This window comes from Podarcis tiliguerta (genome assembly GCF_965153285.1).
Source record: "Podarcis tiliguerta genome assembly, chromosome: 1".
Lineage (NCBI taxonomy): Eukaryota > Metazoa > Chordata > Lepidosauria > Squamata > Lacertidae > Podarcis > Podarcis tiliguerta.
The window spans coordinates 116,034,603-116,052,788 of record NC_139534.1 but is presented as its reverse complement, the minus strand read 5'-3'; the positions used below and the strand labels follow the sequence as shown (position 1 = coordinate 116,052,788).

General features: G+C 44.2%; 1 long non-coding RNA gene across 1 annotated transcript in view; it reads left to right on the top strand.

Annotated features, from left to right (window-relative positions):
• Positions 1-15,445: 15,445 nt before the first annotated feature.
• Positions 15,446-18,186, top strand: part of LOC310677900 — a 29,237-nt gene continuing 26,496 nt past the window's right edge. Inside the window, exon 1 of the long non-coding RNA XR_014511499.1 lies at positions 15,446-15,728. This is a non-coding gene — a long non-coding RNA (uncharacterized lncRNA). The remainder of the gene's footprint in view (positions 15,729-18,186) is intronic.

The window sequence follows — 18,186 nt, the reverse complement described above, 5'->3', positions numbered from 1 at the left end:
CACAAGCTCTTGTCATTTCATATCCCTAAATATTAATAAAGAGAACTGCGCATAGTTTGCAGCGTTGTAGCAAAGCTTCACTGACATCTGCCTGCTCCATGCCAGTGGGTGTCATGGTGGACGATGAAATGAAAGAAGGAGCAACTGTTTTACAGGCAGAGAGGTTAGACGAGCAGGATGTTTGTGTGATTGTGAGTCACAAAAGTGTGAACTGTTGTCACGCAGCATCTTCCTTGTTGTCAGTCTCCCTGAAGAAACTACTACCATTTAACTGGGGAGGGGTGGGGAGAAGATGATCTTTTAATCTCAACAATGAAAGCATTCCAGCCTTTGTATTTGCTGACTTACAAAAAAAGAAAAGTCTTTCCAAACAACAAAAGATGGAGCAGTAATTACATAAATCTCTTCATTCTTGATGAAGACACAATGGAGTATAAGGAAATCAATAGTGTTTCTGCTGTAATTCTTGTTTTTATTATGAGCTGAAAGCAAACTTGTTAAAATTGGATTCTGCTCTGTGTGTGTGTGTATAAGGAAAATTAACATTCACTGAACAGCAATGCAAGGAAACACGGGCTTTAAATGCTTAGGGGTGATTTTCCCACCCTTTTTCTCCCCCCCCCCCTTTATGTTGTGAAATCTGACTTTTGGAAATGGGCATCGGACGAGCAATTTCATATTCTTACATATAACATGAAAACCTCGTACAGCCATAAAAATGCAGCTTCAGTGACTGTTCAACAGACAGCCCAAATGCCTAAAGGTTTCTGACAAAATTGAAACCTGCATATTAAATAAACTAAATGCACCCTGAAGTCAAATGTTTCCACCTTACTTTCAATAAATTGGCTGTAATGGTTTTATCCCACAACATCCATTTACAATATTTTCAGCATGGGGATGAGTAATACTGTTGATTTTTGTGAAGGGGGGAAGGTGGAAATGATTGCATTTAAAAATAATTAAGAGATGGGCCTGCATACCTTTGAATTAAATTAAAAGAAAAAATATTTCTTTTTTGTGGAAATGATGGCATTCATATTCAGTTTTTGTGTGAAAAGTAGATTCCAAAAAGCTTTTAACTAATTTGTTCAATTTGTTTCAAAGCCAACATGAATAGGCTTGGTGCAAATTCAGATTCATTAAAACTTAATTAATATGCATCATTATGCAAATGAGGTTGCAGTTAATGAGTTCTTAAAAGAAGCTTTCTTTAATTAGTTCAGTTTTAATGGCATCATCATTTATCTGACTTGTTTTTAAAGCCACATGACATACAAAAAGTGACCATCCTCTACAATGTTGCTGTTTTTTGTTTGCTAATTGCGTTTCATCTCCTTTCCTTTAACGCTGCAAACTTTGGGGTGTCGGGGGGAGCGTGATGTTTTGATGTGCAATTCTGTTTACTGGAATTTCAACTAAAATCCAGTGTCTCATTTATAGCAGGCTTTATGGGTGTGCGTGTGTGTCTGCGTGCATGGGTGTATGGTGTTGTTATTTAGTTATATTTTTGCCTGTTACATACCTTCTCAAAAAAAAAAAAATATCCCCACTGTCCCTTTAGCATCATACAGAAAAGGAACCTATGCAAATGTCCCTCTCTTCAAATGCTGCAGGGATTTCTGATAATAATAAGAGGGCAACACTATTTTTCCTACTGGAATACGTTAATCCACACATACACAAACAGTGGGTATATGGGACTGGTAATACTAGCATTGTAGAGATGCTAGCATTGTAAGGAAATGGCTTTGAAGGAGGAAGAGAAGGACAAAGAAGAGGCCTTTCTTTATAAATGCAGGTGTGTCAAAAATGCAGTAAATTAAGTTCTAAAATAGCATGTTTTCTCCACGTGTATTTTCTGCTTTGAAATACTGTATGTTTCAATAGCCTTATGCTGGGAGAGGTATTTTGCAGTGGACACTGGCATGCTGGGTGGAAGGGCTTGGAGGAGAGGCCACAGCTCAGTTGTAGAGCACATGCCATGCAGTTAGACGTTTCCAGCTTCCATCTCAGGGATCAGGCCTGGGAAAGACCTCTGTGTGGGACTTTGGACAGCCCCTGACCCAGTGGGTAATACTGAGTGAGGGCAAACCTGGAGCTCACTCAGTCTAAGGCAGCTTCCTGTCATCTCCTGAACACTCCATGCAAAACATAATTTTGTATGACTGCGATGTACCGTATTTTTCGCTCTGTAGGACGCACCGGACCATAGGACGCACCTTGTTTTAGAGGGGGAGAACAAGAAAAAAAACTTCTCCCCCTCTCTGCTCAGTGCCCCTTCAGCGAAGCAGCAGGAGAAACGGAGTCCCTTCCATTTCTCCTCCCGCTTGGCTGAAGGGGCGCTGCGCAGCTCTCCCTCTCTGCTGAAGCCAGGAGAGTCTGGCTTCAGACTCTGAAGTCACCACCGTTCAGCTAATGGGCAGTGCCTTCAAGTCCTGCTGATCCACAGTGCTTCAAAGCACCATACAGGGTTCTTCGCTAGCCCTGCATACTGCTTTGAAGTCCTGGTGGTGGTCACCTGATACCATTGTGGCTGCATGACAGGGGGCAGCCCAACCGCCTCTCAAATTTGCCTGCAAAGGATAGGGAAGATGAGACTCTTTCCAGACCCTCCAAGTGTCCCTATTTTCCAGGAACAGTCCCGGGTTTACAGAAGCTGTCCGGTTTCTGATTAGATCCTAGAATGTCCCACTTTTCCTTAGGACATCCCTATTTTCATCAGAGAAATGTTGGAGAGTAAGGCTTTCCCACTGCCCAAATCAGGTTTCTCCTCCCCATAAAAGGCAACAGACCAGAGTGAGGAAGATGGCTGCTAACAACAACAACATTCTGTCTATTCTTCCATGGGAGAATGATAGTGAGCCTCCCTTTCTGAGTTGTGGTTATGTGATATGCATTATACAGAAAAGGGTAGCCAGGGGTTGGAAAGAGGACCCCATAGATCAAGGATTCCCAAACCATGGTCTGTGGACTATCAGTGGTCCACAAGCTTCATTCGGCTGGTTCACATCATCTCTGTGAAGAATGCTTTCAATTTGAAATATAATTCAAACTGTAATGCAATGAAACACAGTACAGTGGTACCTTGGTTTATGAACTTAATCCGTTCCGGAAGTCCATTCTGAAACCAAAGCGTTCTTCAACCAAGACCCAAGTCATGCTTTCCCATAGCAGCAGGGGACTCAAATTACACTCAACAGGAAGCGTAACATGTTCTGCTTCCAAGGCAAAGTTCACAAACCAAGACACCTGCTTCTGGGTTTGCAGCGTTCTTAATCCAAGTTGTTCATAAACTAAACTGTTCTTAATCCAAGGTACCACTGTATAAGCAATAAATAAGCAATAAAAAAGCCCATTAAAATCATGCATCATCTAGCACAGTGCACTAGAGTGGCTGGTGCAAATCATGAAGGTTTTAAGACTCTCAGCAATTTTTAAGTGATCTATTGGAGGGGGGAAACCACTGGGGACCACTGCCATAGATCGAGCTGTTGCAAGGGTGTATGGTGTCCCAAATTCACAGTGAAAACATTTATAAACAACAACATAAAAATGTGAGGAAGTGTTGTTAAATAGTCACTTAGGGGACATCCCAGGGGGCATAGAAATTTGAAGCTCTGTATGTCTTCAGAGGAGGAGGGCTGCCACCAGAGACCTCTTCACTGCAGCAAAGGACATTTCCAAAGTCATTGCTCTGCTATCAGCACTCCAAAAGTGGTGGGCAGCAAAAGTGGGGCATGTCATGCTGGGGGCAGATTGAGGATCGAAATGTCTCTTGTTCCCCTGGCATATCCCACAAATGGGAGGAAAGGTATGTCAGCCCTGGAGCTAGACTAGTGAATGTCCCTCCCATGGGACTAATCAGAGGGATATTATTATTATTATTATTATTATTATTATTATTATACCAAAATAAGAGGGAAAGATCCAACTTGGACATGGTGGTTCCCTGCCACAGACCCCTCCCACCCCCTCAGTCTCCATAAGATTCATCTGCCCCATAGGAAATACCTGGGTTATAAGAAAAGCCAAGGAATTTGCAAGCATTCTTATCTGCGTGACACAGATTCTTTATTCCAAAATAAGAGTAAAGCGAAGGACCAACAAAAATTGCAAACAATGTAATCACACTGCTTTCTAGTGTGATAACAACAGCTGATGCGTTCTCGGCAAGGCCAAAGCGCATCCTATTTTAAGGCACGGCAACTCTTTCTAGCGATTTAAAGTTTAGCAGAAATGTAATGGTGGAAACCTTTCCACTATGAATTAGAAATGCAAATAATGAGGCCCGGAAAGTGTAGGTGGAACTGACTGGAGAAAACAGAGGAGCGGAATGGAGAAACCCAATGTGGAAATCGTAAATTCCCTTGTGGCTTCAGGTAGTCCACAGTAACAGTACAGTAAACAGCATTTTAATGACAACAAATTCTTTCTTTCTTACCATCACTCGTCAAGTACAAATTTTAAGTGGCAACTGCTTCATCCAGGAGAAAGCCGTGTTCTCTTCAGCCCTTCCTCCCTCGGAATAAATATGTGACTAATTAGTTTCAGTTTTAACAAGAGAAAGCAAGTTCGCCATCCCTCCCATCCACCCACCACTTTGTCCGGCAGTTCAAAACCCAGGTCAAATACATAAAATGTCACCCAGTCATTGTTTAATTGATGCTTCATTCCTCCTGAACACAGGACAAGAGGGAGCCATCAATTACAGGAAGAAGAGTGATGTTTTCATCCTGTCTCAAACTGCAGAAGAAAGAAGAAAACATCAATTAAACAGCAGTTTTACTGAGTATGTTATATATTTGACATAGGATACAATGCCACGGAGGCAGTGGAATTCATTATACATGTTTCCCCTTAATGTTTCTTGTCATGAATCTATCTAGAGATTAGACTGGGTAGATAGGTAGGTACATGGTGTATAGATTTAGATATTTATTTAGATTTAGATTTAGATATTTATATTACATATTTGTCTCCTGCCTTTCTTCCAAGATGGAATTCTAGGTAGCTTACGACATTTAAAAACAAAGCAATATGAATGAACTAGTTAAAAACAGCAGTTAAAATACATCAAAACACATAGAAAAACAACATTAAAGGGCCGTTTGCCCTGACAGCAGCCCAGTGGACAGCATTACCTGTGCCTTGGTTTTAGATATAGATACAGATATACTAAGAAAGAAAAGTAGGTAGACAGATAGATATTAGATATCCTGAGTCTATGGTAATTTAAAATGGATTCTAAAGTTTAGTTGGTTCTGGTCAGGGAGAATGGAATAGGAAGAACCGTTCTTAAGTCTTTTAAGATGGTTTCTGTGTTACTGACTTAGTACCTCCAGCAAAATTTTACTACTGCCTTGTCACAATATGATTTTTGCCCCTTTTCCTGGAATGAGAGAGTTGGATAAATCTTTACTATATCCCACCAACAGAGGCTATTTGTTCCTTTAAAGAGGGAAGATTCCTCCCTGTTTCATTTATCGTTTATTAAACTCATACGCCACTCCATGTCAAAACACTGGTTTACAATAAAATACAATAGAATGCAAGAAACAAAAAAAACCATGCAAAGTAAATTGTTCTAATTTTTTAGAAAGACATCCGAAGGAAATGCTACACACACACACCAGACAACAAGGGCAAGGAATAAAAGATTATCAAGGAAGGATCTGTATGCACACATATAAGACTTTTGTCTTTCCATTTAGGAATCACTTCCTAAGAAACATCTCGTTGTGATTCAACAATGAAAGCAGCAGCAATAAACTCATATCCAAAAGCCAATTAAAACCATTATCAGGCGTGAAGCCAGTTTCAAACCCAAGACAGATACAGACTGGACAAGAATCTGCAGATAAAAGTTTTGTTGGAAAAAGAAGTTGTTTGATGGGCACCAAAATGAGGTAGTGCCTATCTGATATGCAGTGGGAAGGAGTTCCAAAGGACAGGTGCCAACACACTAAAGGCCCAATTCCTAAATCATAAGGAACAGAGCTCCTGATGAGATGGCATTTATGGGATGCCTTCTCCTGAAAAGAATGGCAGTTAGCTGACTACATGCGGAGTGAGATGATATTTTAGGAATCCTACTTCAAAACCGTATGGAGCTCTGGACACCAGTAACCGCATCCTGAACCCAGCCCAGTGGCTAACAAGCCACCAGTGCAATTATTTCAGCAGCCTGTGATGGAGTCTCCCATATTTATGACACGATGCATTTCTTCCCCTAAATAAGTCCCATGGAAACAGGGACTTGGAAACAGTCTTCATTTGCTAGTTCCAAAAGCACCCAAAGTGAGGCAGATGCCATTCAGAATTTAACCGTCCCCAGCAGGTTGCCTACAGGCTTAATGTTGAAGGCAGAGTTGAGAGGAACCTGAGGAGGGCTGCATTTCCCCGGGGTAGACAGGAGGTGTGTACCAGCAGTGGGAGGGGACAGAGGCAGGGGTGGGTGGGGCTGGAGAGCTGTGTTGGCAGAACCAGGACAAAACTGGATGGAAAAGAGCCAAAAGTGAGCAGGGCACCCCCTTGCTGCCTTTCTGCCAACCCTTTTCTCTCTTTGCAATTACCTCTCCCCCACTCCACCTATTTCCCCTTCTTTGCTGCCCTAATTAAATTAGGTTGAGGGCTATACACTGCCCACCCCTAGCATGAGGGCATGACCCAGGCAAACCTAATCCACTTTTAACAAGGCATTACCAATTTGTGTGTTTTCTCTTGCATTCCACTCCTGACATTCTGTTTTGATTTCTTTCTTTCTATAATCTCTAGGTTAATTATTGCAGGCTTCCTGTTACGGCAATTCATTTCCAGTTATCTTTTTTTAGCATCCACCAGCAAGTGCAAAGTTTCCTCCCCTCCCCTCTCCAGGTCCTCTTCCCTCCCCCAGCCGCCATGTTCTTATTTAGCTTCTAAGCTTGCTGGTGAGGACCTAGAAGATCATAAGAACATACATGCTGGATCAAGCCAGGGGTTCTTTTCTCATAGTGGCCAACCAGTAGCCCCTGGGAAGCATGCAAGCAGAACCTGGTCATAACAACATTCTCCCCACCTGTGGATCCCAGCAGCTGGCAGGATGTACAATTCTGAGAGTGGATGCAGAATCCAGCCACTAGGGAGTTGCTCCATCCCCTTTATCATTTTGGTTGCCATTTTCTGAACCATTTCCAACCCTGCAATATCCTTTTTGGGACGAGGCAATTGATTTAACTGCAGTTTCTGCTTATTTGCTTAGGATTTGAGGTTAAAGGTAAAGGTAAAGGTACCCCTGACCATTAGGTCCAGCCGTGGCCGACTCTGGGGTTGCAGCGCTCATCTCGCTTTATTGGCCGAGGGAGCCGGTGTAGAGCTTCCGGGTCATGTGGCCAGCATGACTAAGCCGCTTCTGGCAAACCAGAGCAGCGCACAGAAATGCCGTTTACCTTCCCACTGGAGCGGTACCTATTTATCTACTTGCACTTTCGAACTGCTAGGTGGGCAGGAGCAGGGACCGAGCAACGGGAGCTCACCCCGTCGTGAGGATTCGAACCGCCAACCTTCTGATCGACAAGTCCTAGGCTCTGTGGGATATGAGGTTAGGAAGCAGTTTATCACATCCTCCCCCCTTTCTTTATTCATTTGATTCATTATTTCCAGATATTTTACCATTTTGTTAAAGCAGAACTTCTCCTCGGTTTTGGTGAAAGCAGACTTTCTATTTTTGCTGCCCCTTTATTTTACAAAAACAAAAACGTGGTGCAGGTTTTGCTTTTTATTTACGAGGTATCGAGGGGATAGGGTAGGGCCTCTGCGGCAGAACAAGGCGGAAGAATCCTGACACGGTAGATTGGACTGCACCACTTCACAACGCGGGTGGACAAGGTGCCAGCTTTGAATGTTCTTCATGTAAAATCTCCTTGTAAGTTACAACCCCCCCCCCCCAAAAAAAACCAGGCTACTCCTTGCTGTTGTAGTTTCCTGCTAACAGAGTTACTAGGATGGTGGGGGTTGCACACAGAAAGCTTCAATATTATTACCTGTATAACAGCAGCCTGAAGTGGCATTGTCCATTCCACCACCTCAGCAGTCCATAAAAGGAGAACGAGGCACTGTCCTATCAAGTGCCGTCAGCCAGGCCCCACCTGCCTATGGGTCCATCTCAGTGTGATTCCTTGTAGAACTCAGCTGCAAAGAGGATGGGTACAAAACTAGTATTAGCTGGCTCTGCTTGCCATTGGCTCTGGTGCCCCCTAGTGATGACCTCCCTGCGTTCTGCCGCAGCAGTCCCCAATGGACACCAGTCACAGCTACACCTGAGAAGTTTGCCGCTTCCTTCTACTGTGTGTGTAGACCAAAGCATCGGTTTTGTTTTACACCAAAAACGGAATGTAGATGGCGCGACCATCTCGTTTGCTGAGCCACGTAGTATTCAGCAGCCAACTGACTTGACTTATAGGGGCTTGCCGAGAAACACCGTGAGGGGTAAGCAATAAATAGGAAAATAGGAAAGAGCACATAAAACTGATGAGTACTTACCCTCTATTCCCTACTGATGTTTCTACTTGGCCCTGCTTAGCATTTCAATCTATATAAAGTCAATGGGCCATATAACCTTCTCCTGCATACACTAACCAATTAACATTATTCTTTAATAGGAAGAAGTTTAAGGGATGTATTGTCTTCCTATTTTATTCAGACTAACGTTGTTTACTAAACCACAATCACAATGCCTCCCTTCAAGGGCCAAGGCAATTTTATGGTCCGTGTAAGGGGCGATAGAGAGAAGAAGAAGAAAAAAGATATCTACATATGCTTATGTCTACCAGAATATCTGCTCTGTCACCTCTTATGTATAATGGGGCTTACATCCAGGTAAAGGGATGCGGGTGGCGCGACGGAGTGAGCTCCCGTTGTTTGGTCCCAGCTCCTGCCAACCTAGCAGTTCGAAAGCCACACAGTGGCGGGAAGGTAAACGGCGTTTCCATGCGCTGGTCTGGTTTCGCCAGAAGCGGCTTAGTCATGCTGGCCACATGACCCAGAAAAACGCCAGCTCCCTTGGCTTTTAAAGCGAGATGAGCGCCGCAACCCCAGAGTTGTTCGCAACTTAATTTTCAGGGGTCCCTTTACCTTTACATCCAGGTAATTACTGGTAGGTGTAGGATGGGAGCCTAACAGAGCTGTTCTCTATCCAGGAGTCACAAAATCCAGAATGGTGTGAGGATTTTTTTTTAAGCATCCCCATGTGCTTAGAGCGGATGTAGCCAACATAGTGTCCTCTGAATGTTGTAGACTCCAGTTCCCACTTGTCCCAACCAGGAAGGCCAATGGTGAGGGCTGAGGGGAGTTGTCATCCAGAACATCTAGAGGGTGCCCTGTTGGCTAGCCCTGGCTTAGATTAAGAACATAAGAAGAGCCTGGTGGATCCAGCCAATGGCCCATCTAGTCTAGCACCCTGTTCTCACAGTGGCCAATCAGATGCCTATGGGCAAGTAGGATTCGAGTAGAAGAGCACTCTCCCCTCCTTTGGCTTCTAGCAACTGATATTCAAATGGCCCAGAAAGCAGGTCTGTTTTTGCATATCCCACCCTCCTCAAGAATGAGGTAAGGCTCAAAACAACCCAGGTCCCAGTCCTAAATGGCCCAAGATGTTTCAATGCCCGTGGCAGAACATCAAAAGGGACCTCCCCCATAGTGGTAAAAATGTTATAATAAACTACATAGTTGATGAGTGGCTGTTTCTGGAGGGTTCCTGAGAATCGATGGCTTCCCTCTGCTATCTCTTCTGCACACAGGACTGCCTTGACGGACCCTGAGATTTGGGAGAAAAGGAAATATGCGGTGTCACCCGAGCTGCTACTCAACCAAAGCAGAGGGCAAAACCACATGCCTTACAAGAATGTGGTTGAGATGTGCGTTTGCCAGCAGACATTCCCTTTCTGAGAAGAGGGTTTATTTGTAAAAGGGAAAGGAGAACATGAGCTGAAGGTTCATTTACAAGGCTGTCATGGAAACAGCATTTTAAAATAACCACAACTACATAAAATGATAATCATCAAGCCAAACAAACTAAATGCCAAAATACTTTGAAGCCTAAAAATAAGAACTAGGTTTAAATTACCCTAATTTCTATGGTGTGTGTGTGTGCGTGTGCATGTGTGTGTGCGTGTGGTTTTTTTTACTACATTTCAGCAGGTAAATCACGTTTCGGCGCATTCTCTTTGTTTTTCATTCTTGAAGAGCAGTGAAGTGGTTTGTGAATCAGGCTTTTAAAAGACATTTGGCTGTAGCAAAATTGTAATAAAAATGCATAATATGTACTTAAGGAGGAAAGTAACACCTCTGCCACAAATTGGTTCTTTGAAATATTTAAATTAAAAAGCCTAAACCACACTATGCTTGAATAGAACAGAATTAAACAGCATGTAGCCAAGATATGGGGTTCTCCACATGGGGATACATGGAAATGGGCAAAACGCAAAGATGGAGAGGAGGGATCTTTATTAATGACTACATTGATGGTGGTTGTTTTCTCCAGTTCAGATCCACGCCCCTTTGTTGTTGTCCAAGAAATCTGCCTTCCCATTGTACTTTAGAACAATCGCTGTGAACACTGAAACTTACCATATTTTTTTTCAATGAATCCGGGGACACTTTTCAGTTTCCTACTAAATAGATCGATTTTGTCAGGGGACTGATTTGTAAATCCGGGGACTGTCCCCAGGAAACGGGGACATCTGTTAACCTTAACTTACTGTCATCACCCTTAACCTTTGAATATTAGGGTAATTCTTAAGTAAAAACACTTGAAAGAGCAGTGCAATACAATCCAAAGTGCACTGTTCACTTTGAAGGAAATCCCTTTGAGTTCAATGCAATTAACTTTCTCCTCAATGTGTTTCATTATATGAGCTACGAATGCAATATCCAATAGCCACTTACCTGGGAAGATTCCCCCCTGAAGTCTGTGGGACTTCTTTCTGAGCAAACATTGCAGAGGATCGCACTGAATGCTTAGTTCTACTAAACATTCAGTGTGACATTTGGGTGCACAGAATGCTTGCGTCTTTCATTTGCACTCAAGTCCTACCTAAGAAGAAGAAGAATGGCCCAAGAGCCAATGGTAGGTGGAGCCAACTAATTCTGAGTTTTGTGAGATAACCAGCCTCATGCTTAAGTCTATTTAATGTGTGAAGGAGTTAAAAGCATAATGTAAGCTATCCTGACAGGCTTAGCTCACCTTGGGAGGGACTCGGGAATAAAGCCTTTGTTCCCCTCTCAGTCTACCTGCCAAGCTCAGGGTGTAAAGTGGTCTGAGCTGCTTAGGTTGTACAAGGCGCTCTTGAGTTCCTAGACCAGTAATTTAGGAACTTTCACAATTGTAACTAAGCCAAGTTTTACTGCCTGTGCAATGCTTTCTCAATGCCGTATGGAAAAAGTGCATGAATTTGACCTTTGGAGAGTTTGTAAGTAAACCATTTTTACTTATCAAATGTATGGCCTTTTTCTATGCTGGGGGAAGAGGGGACTGTTTTGGAACTCATAAGGGCATATTTTAAGGGTCGAGCGGCTCATACTTCCACACTCTACTTTTCTGCATGTTTTGTGATTTACCAAAGGGTACTTGCCCCAAACTTGGAGGCAATTGTCCTTTTATACCTGTTTTTCCCCCCTTGCCACCCAATAGTTTTGCCCCCATCCAAATTGCTACAAGAATGCATTCCATCAGGGCCATCTCTAGGTTTAAGAGGACCTCCAACAAAATGCTGGGGTGGCTTAGGCATCAGTATTCCCCTCCATTAGGCTGGTCATGTGGCCAAGCAACAAGGGGCGCAGCAGTGCAGAGGACATTCCAGAGATGGGAAGCCACCACATGCTACCACCTTTCAAACATCACGTGGTTGTAGGCTCATCAGCAAGGCTTCCCCTTCTAGTTTTTAAGCATAGACAGATTGGTATGGGAGGATGAATTCCTTCGAATATTTGGACCCCAAATCTTCTAAGGCTTTTTAACTGGCTCATCTATTTTGCTGAAACGGTGAAAGTCCGATGAAACTGCTTTAGCGCTAGATGCATTTTACTTCAGGGTCTGCCATCTTTATTTTCCCCCTGATGATATTTCACTGCAGGTCTCAGGCCTACGCTTTGTCCGGGGCCTCATTACGCTCTGCTTCAGGGGGAAGCAAAGGGAAAGCTGAGGCATCTGGGACTTTGTTTTAGCTTAGAGAAAAAGCAAGTAAGAGCTGACGTGGTAGAAGTTTATGAAATTATGCATAGCCTGGAAGTGGTTGGAGAAAAGTTTTTCCCCTTCTCTCTTATCACAGTAGAGCTCATGGCAGCGGCGGAGGAAGGGGGTGAGGTAGGGGCAGTCTGCCCCGGGTGTCGCCACTGGGGGGGTTGACAAAATGCCGGGCGGCACTCATCGCGGGGCCTGCAGCGTGCCAGAGCCATGTGTCTCTCTCCTGGGAGTGACACAGTGGCTTGGGTGCCCGCAGGCTCCGCACTGACCCAAACGGTCTGCCCACCGCCTCCCCCTCAGCTGCAGGGCGGCTGAGTGGGAGGAGGCAGGCAGACTCCTCGGAGGCCTCGCGAAGCATCCTTTCCGGGCTCGCCCCACCCCTACGGGCAGCTGGCCCCACGCCCCCAGGAGCTGCCCCAGGCACCCGATCGGCTTGCTCCACTACTGACTCATGGGCATCCAATGAAACTGAATGTTGGGAGATTCTGGACAAATAAAAGAAAGGACTTCTTCATGCAGCACAATTACACTGTGGAATTTGCCCCCCCCCCAAGGGAGGCAGTGATGGCCACCAACTTGGATGGCTTTAAAAGCAGATTAGACGAATTCATGGAAGATAAGACTATCAATGACTGTTAGCTATGATGGCCATGCTCTGCAGTGATGTTTCTGAAAAGCAAGAACATCTAAGCTCTTGTGCTTAGATTCTGCTTGAGGTTTTCTGACAGACATCTGGGCAGCCACCGTATTTTTCGCTCCATAAGACACACTTTTTTCCTCCTAAAAAGTAAGGGCTTATGTGCGGCTTATGGACGGCAGCAGGATCCCTCAGCTGCCGCTGCAGTCATGAGCTGAGGGATGCTTCCGCTGGCGGAGCCATGGCTCCCGCCTGTCCCTCCTCTCACCTCACAGTAAAGCAAGCAAAGCGAGAGCCGCTTACACGGCTTCTGTCCCGCGTTGCACGGCTCTCACTTTGCTTGCTTTACAGCAAGCCGGGAGGAGGGGTGGACGAGAGCCATGGCTCCTGTCCATCCCTCCTCACACCTTGCTCCTCCTGGCTCACAGGAAAGCAAGCAAAGCAAGAGCCGCGTAGAGCATGTCAGCTGCTCTCGCTCTGCTTGCTTTACAGCGAGGCGAGAGGAGGGACAGAAGGGAGCCATGGCAAGCAAAGCACCTGTCCTGGTGTCTCCGCCTCCTCTTCTTGATCCGGCATCACCTTGCTTTACAGTGAGGCAGGAGGAGGGATAGGCAAGCAAAGTGAGAGCTGCGCAAAGTGGGACAGTAGCCGTGTAAGTGGCTCTCGCTTGCATTAAAGCAAGAAAAGCGACAGCTGCGCAGAGTGCGTAAGCGGCTCTCGCTTTGCTTGCTCTACAATAAGCCGGAAAGAGGGGCGAATTTTTTTTCCTTGTTTTCCTCCTCTAAAAACTAGGTGCATCTTATGGTCAGGTGTGGCTTATGGAGCGAAAAATAAGGGTGGTTGCTGAACTACATGGGCCATTGGCCTCATCCAGCAGACATGTTCTTATGGAGAACCTGTAGCCCTCCTGATGTTGATGACCATTGACCATGCTAGCTGGGGCTGATGGGAGCTGGAGTCTAACAATGTCTGATGGCAAGGGATTCCCTATCGCTGCTCTACTCTCTCCTTTGGGTCTCATTTTGCCCACTGACCTTCACGATAGGGCACCATCTGTTTTCTGTTTCTATAATACAACTGTCTGGAACAGGGTCGGCTCCCTATCTAAATAAATAACCAAAGGAACTGTAAAACAAACAGCGAAGGGTGTTTAAAAATATTCACTCATCCACACACGAGTCCAAAAGGGAGAGAAGCTAATATACAAATGCCAAGGAAAGAAAAGTAACCAAAATTTCCCACTCCCACATGTGCACACATCTCTTTTATCTTAAAGAGTTTGTCTGTTCCATTCAATGCCTTTATGAGGCTCCCCTGCAAGTTTTGCTTTGAATTCTTCCGTATTAGTCTCAGTTTAGCCTCTTGGAACCTGTGGTTATTAGTACATTACCAAGGGAAGTCCTCATCTGAAATGAGAACCACCTCTATGGGCTATAAATCAAACATAATTAGCCTCTCCAGTCAAGTTCTAGCAAAACATACCGGGGACTCGTACATGCTGGGGGGAAAGCAAGTTCGGAGCACAGCGCTCCACAACAGAAAGGAAGACATTTGCATCAACATAGCTATATAATGATAGAACATTAGCTGGACATAAAAGCACAAGCGCATATATTTATAAGGGCCAGCTCCAAATTTGACAAAGTAGCTGTGTCTTTGACCTGCCTTTTTCAATGCTGACAATGCTTTGACCTGCCTTTTTCAATGCTGACAATGGTCCACAATGCCCCTGCCATAGCATGGAACTGGGACCCTGTGGGAAATGGAACTGGTGCTTCCCAGATCCTGACCTGGGGGCTGCCATTTTTATTTCGTACAAGGCTCCTGCCCCATGCTATGGCAGGGGCATTGTGGACCATTAAAATGGAAGCTCCAAGGCTCCCACACTCGGATGAAAGTCTCAGAGTCTCCACTCAAGAATTCCGGAAAGTTTCATTGAGGAAATCAGCACCCAATTTTCATATCCTATTATATATATATATATATATATATATATATATATATATATATATGAGAAAAACATATATATATATATATATGGTTTTTCAGATTAAAATTTTACAATCACATATCCAACATACAACATAAAAACAAGATTCCAAGGAATCTCTTGGACTTCCCTCCTCCCCTCTGTGGGTCCTATTGTTAATCATTCCTTCCTGCATCTTTTATGATCATCCAAATCTTTGATCTCTCCATTGTGTTCAAAATTCACCATTAAACTACAAGTGATATTCTAATCCTACTAAAGATCTTAACTGATTAGAATGATCTTTAAGATAAGTTATAAACATTTCCCCATTCCTTATTAAAATTTTGGTCCTCCTGATTTCTGATTCTTCCAGTCATTTTAGCCATTTCAGCACAATCCATCAACTTGTTCTGCCATTCTTCTCTGGTAGGGACTTTATCTTCTTTCCATCTCTTTGTGTCTTATCATAGGCTACAAGGTTTAAAAAGCACACTGGCAGAATCTGGGACACATGGCTGGGCATAAACAAAGACATCGTTCCAACACTTGACATGGCTCTTTCTCTCTCTCTACTTTTAGAGGGAGGGAGTGACGCTCACCATTTCCACAGTTCACGCCCCAAGCGAGAAGACTGAGCTTGCCAGCAAGTGGTTTAGGGGTTTCTCCTGTGCTGATAGCAATGTGTTCTTGCTGACAGGACTCAAGTCTAACCCTCTAACTCTCCCTCAGCCTCCCATACAGTTGGCTCTACAGATTGGTCAGTCATCTTCTCAGCTACCGTGGAAACCTCGCTCTCTGGAGGTGTGTTGGAAACTGGTTTGATCACCTCCCCCTTCCCAGCTGGGACGTCCTGTGGCCCTGGGGGAGAACCCTCATCCAGATCATGGTTCAAACAGATGGTATGTACTGATGAAACAGTGATATTATTATTATTATTATTTATACCCCGCCCTCCCCAGCCAAGGCCGGGCTCAGGACAGCTAACAAGCAATAATAAAACCAAGTTGAATGAATACAACTTAAAAACAAGATTAAAATACAACATTAAAATATTGAAACATTAAAATATTAAAATGTAGCCTCATCGCAGAAGGAGAAAGGAAAAGAAAAAAGAAAGAGGGGGAGGGAATCAAATTGGCTCCAAGCCAAAGGCCAGGCGGAACAACTCTGTCTTACAGGCCCTGCGGAAAGAAATCAGATCCTGCAGGGCCCTGGTCTCATGAGGCAGAGCATTCCACCAGACCGGAGCCAGAGTTGAAAAGGCCCTGGCTCCGGTTGAAGCCAATCTAACTTCCTTAGGGCCCGGGACCACTAGGGTGTTGCTATTTATGGACCTTGAGGCTCTCCGTGGGGCATACTGGGAGAGGCGGTCCCGTAGGTACGAGGGTCCTAGGCCTTCCCAGCTGTAGGTGCCAAGAGTTATTTTGGCACCTGAGTAAGAAACACTGCTCTCTGGGAGATAAAACAGAATGATTTAAATAAATAAAAAACCCAATAATTTGCTGCCCTGTATGAGACCCCAAATCAGTTGCCTGGGGCAACTTCCTCATTCTGCCTGATGGCAGAGCCAGCCCCTCTAAGAACCTCTGCCTTTCAAGTTCAACAATGTCCATTAAATAAGGCTCTCTCTTTTCGTATGCCCAAACCATCTACAAAACACCCCGATTATTAATGTCTTCCTCCTAACACCCTGAGTTCATAATATCTATATTACTGCTGCCTAAATCAACTATATTAATGCTGGCTTCTTTCCTTCCCTGGAAGTCAATTTTCCATCCACACTTGGTTTTCTTTATGAAGAGGACAACATTTATTAACTATCCAATTAAAAGCATTTTATTATATGGTTGCTGTTCGTGGCACTGTGCTAAAGGGTCTCTCAGCATTGCCACCATAAACGGTGGCTTCCAGAGGTTTATACATGGAATGTAAAATCTGCTCTTTGGATTGAAAGGCTTTAGCTAGTAGATTTTTTTCTTTCTTCTTTTTTTTCCCTTCAAAAATGGCAATACCTTATCCTTCTCATAACTGGAAACCCCACACTTTACTCTGCAATTTCCCCTGGTGCCATTTGGCAGTAAATCAAAACTGATGTACTGAACTAGCGCATAGTACACAAGCCAGAACATGGAAAGTTCATTTTTTAAAAAAGGAATTAGTTCCAGTTCAAGTTTGCCCATTCCAAAAAGGAACTTAGTTTGTAATGGGTCAATTTACAGTTTAATTCACAATTCTTTCTCGTGGTCCTTGCCATTTTTTCTCTCCTCCTCTACCATTCAGAATTTAACATTTACCATTTTATCTGGCTAAAAAGTGATGCTGCCATTTAAGTTTAAGGATCATGATTGTTGGGGGAAATAAATAAAGCAATTATTCACCTTGCACACTGCACGTGTGTGTTTGGATGCTCTCTTAGTCTTAAACATATATGTATACTTTAGCTGCCTTTATGGCCTTGGTTTGAGCCTTCAAACATATGGAAGTGCTAACAAATGAAGCAGAATGGTCAATCGCAATGCATTGGTTCTTTCCACACGGTGATAAGAAATCTGTGGTGCCTATCAAGTCTTCCTCAGGCATCCTGAAAAGCCCCTGAATTTCTTCTGTCCCCACCCTTACCCCCACTGTGCACAAGCTGATAAGGCGATGTGTGGCCACTCTTTTCTGCCTTGGAAAGTACATAGAGCTGAAAGAGGAAGTGGGGAAGAGTGGCAGTCTTTCCCACCTCCTCTTTCAGGTCTTTCTGCTTTTCAAGGCTCAGATTAATTCTAATGAATCCAAATTTTTACCCAGATCCCTTGGGAAAATGAAGTGTGTAAACACACACTTTCTCTTTTTCTGTCTCTTAGGCTGGGGGTGGGGGTCTTCTTCTTCTTTGGCAATCACTCATTGTCTTCCATAAACATGGTTTTAACAATTCTGAATCCACATGTCCTTCCACAGTGAGGACATTGGTTTCCAGTCAAGAGTTGATCATGGTGTGGATTTGCCAAGCGTGCCTTCCTCTTGGCACATTTCTCCCTTGCGTCCTGAGTTTGAGGGTCTTCAAAGCCCATGACACCTCTGGTAAAGTTCTCACTCTAAATGCTCCCCCCTCGTAATTTAATCCCCACAACAACCCTATGAGAGAGGCTGGGTTTTAGAGTCATGGATGGCCATCTGTTATAGATGCCTTAGCTGAGATTCCTGCATTGCAGGAGGTTGGACAAAATGACCATTGGGAGTCCTATGATCTATGACTGGCTCAAGGTCACCCAGTGAGCTTCCTAGCGAGTGGAGATTTGAACCCTGGTCTCCCAGGTCATAGTCCGACACTCTATCCACTATACCACACCGGCTCTGTAACCCCTACTGCAT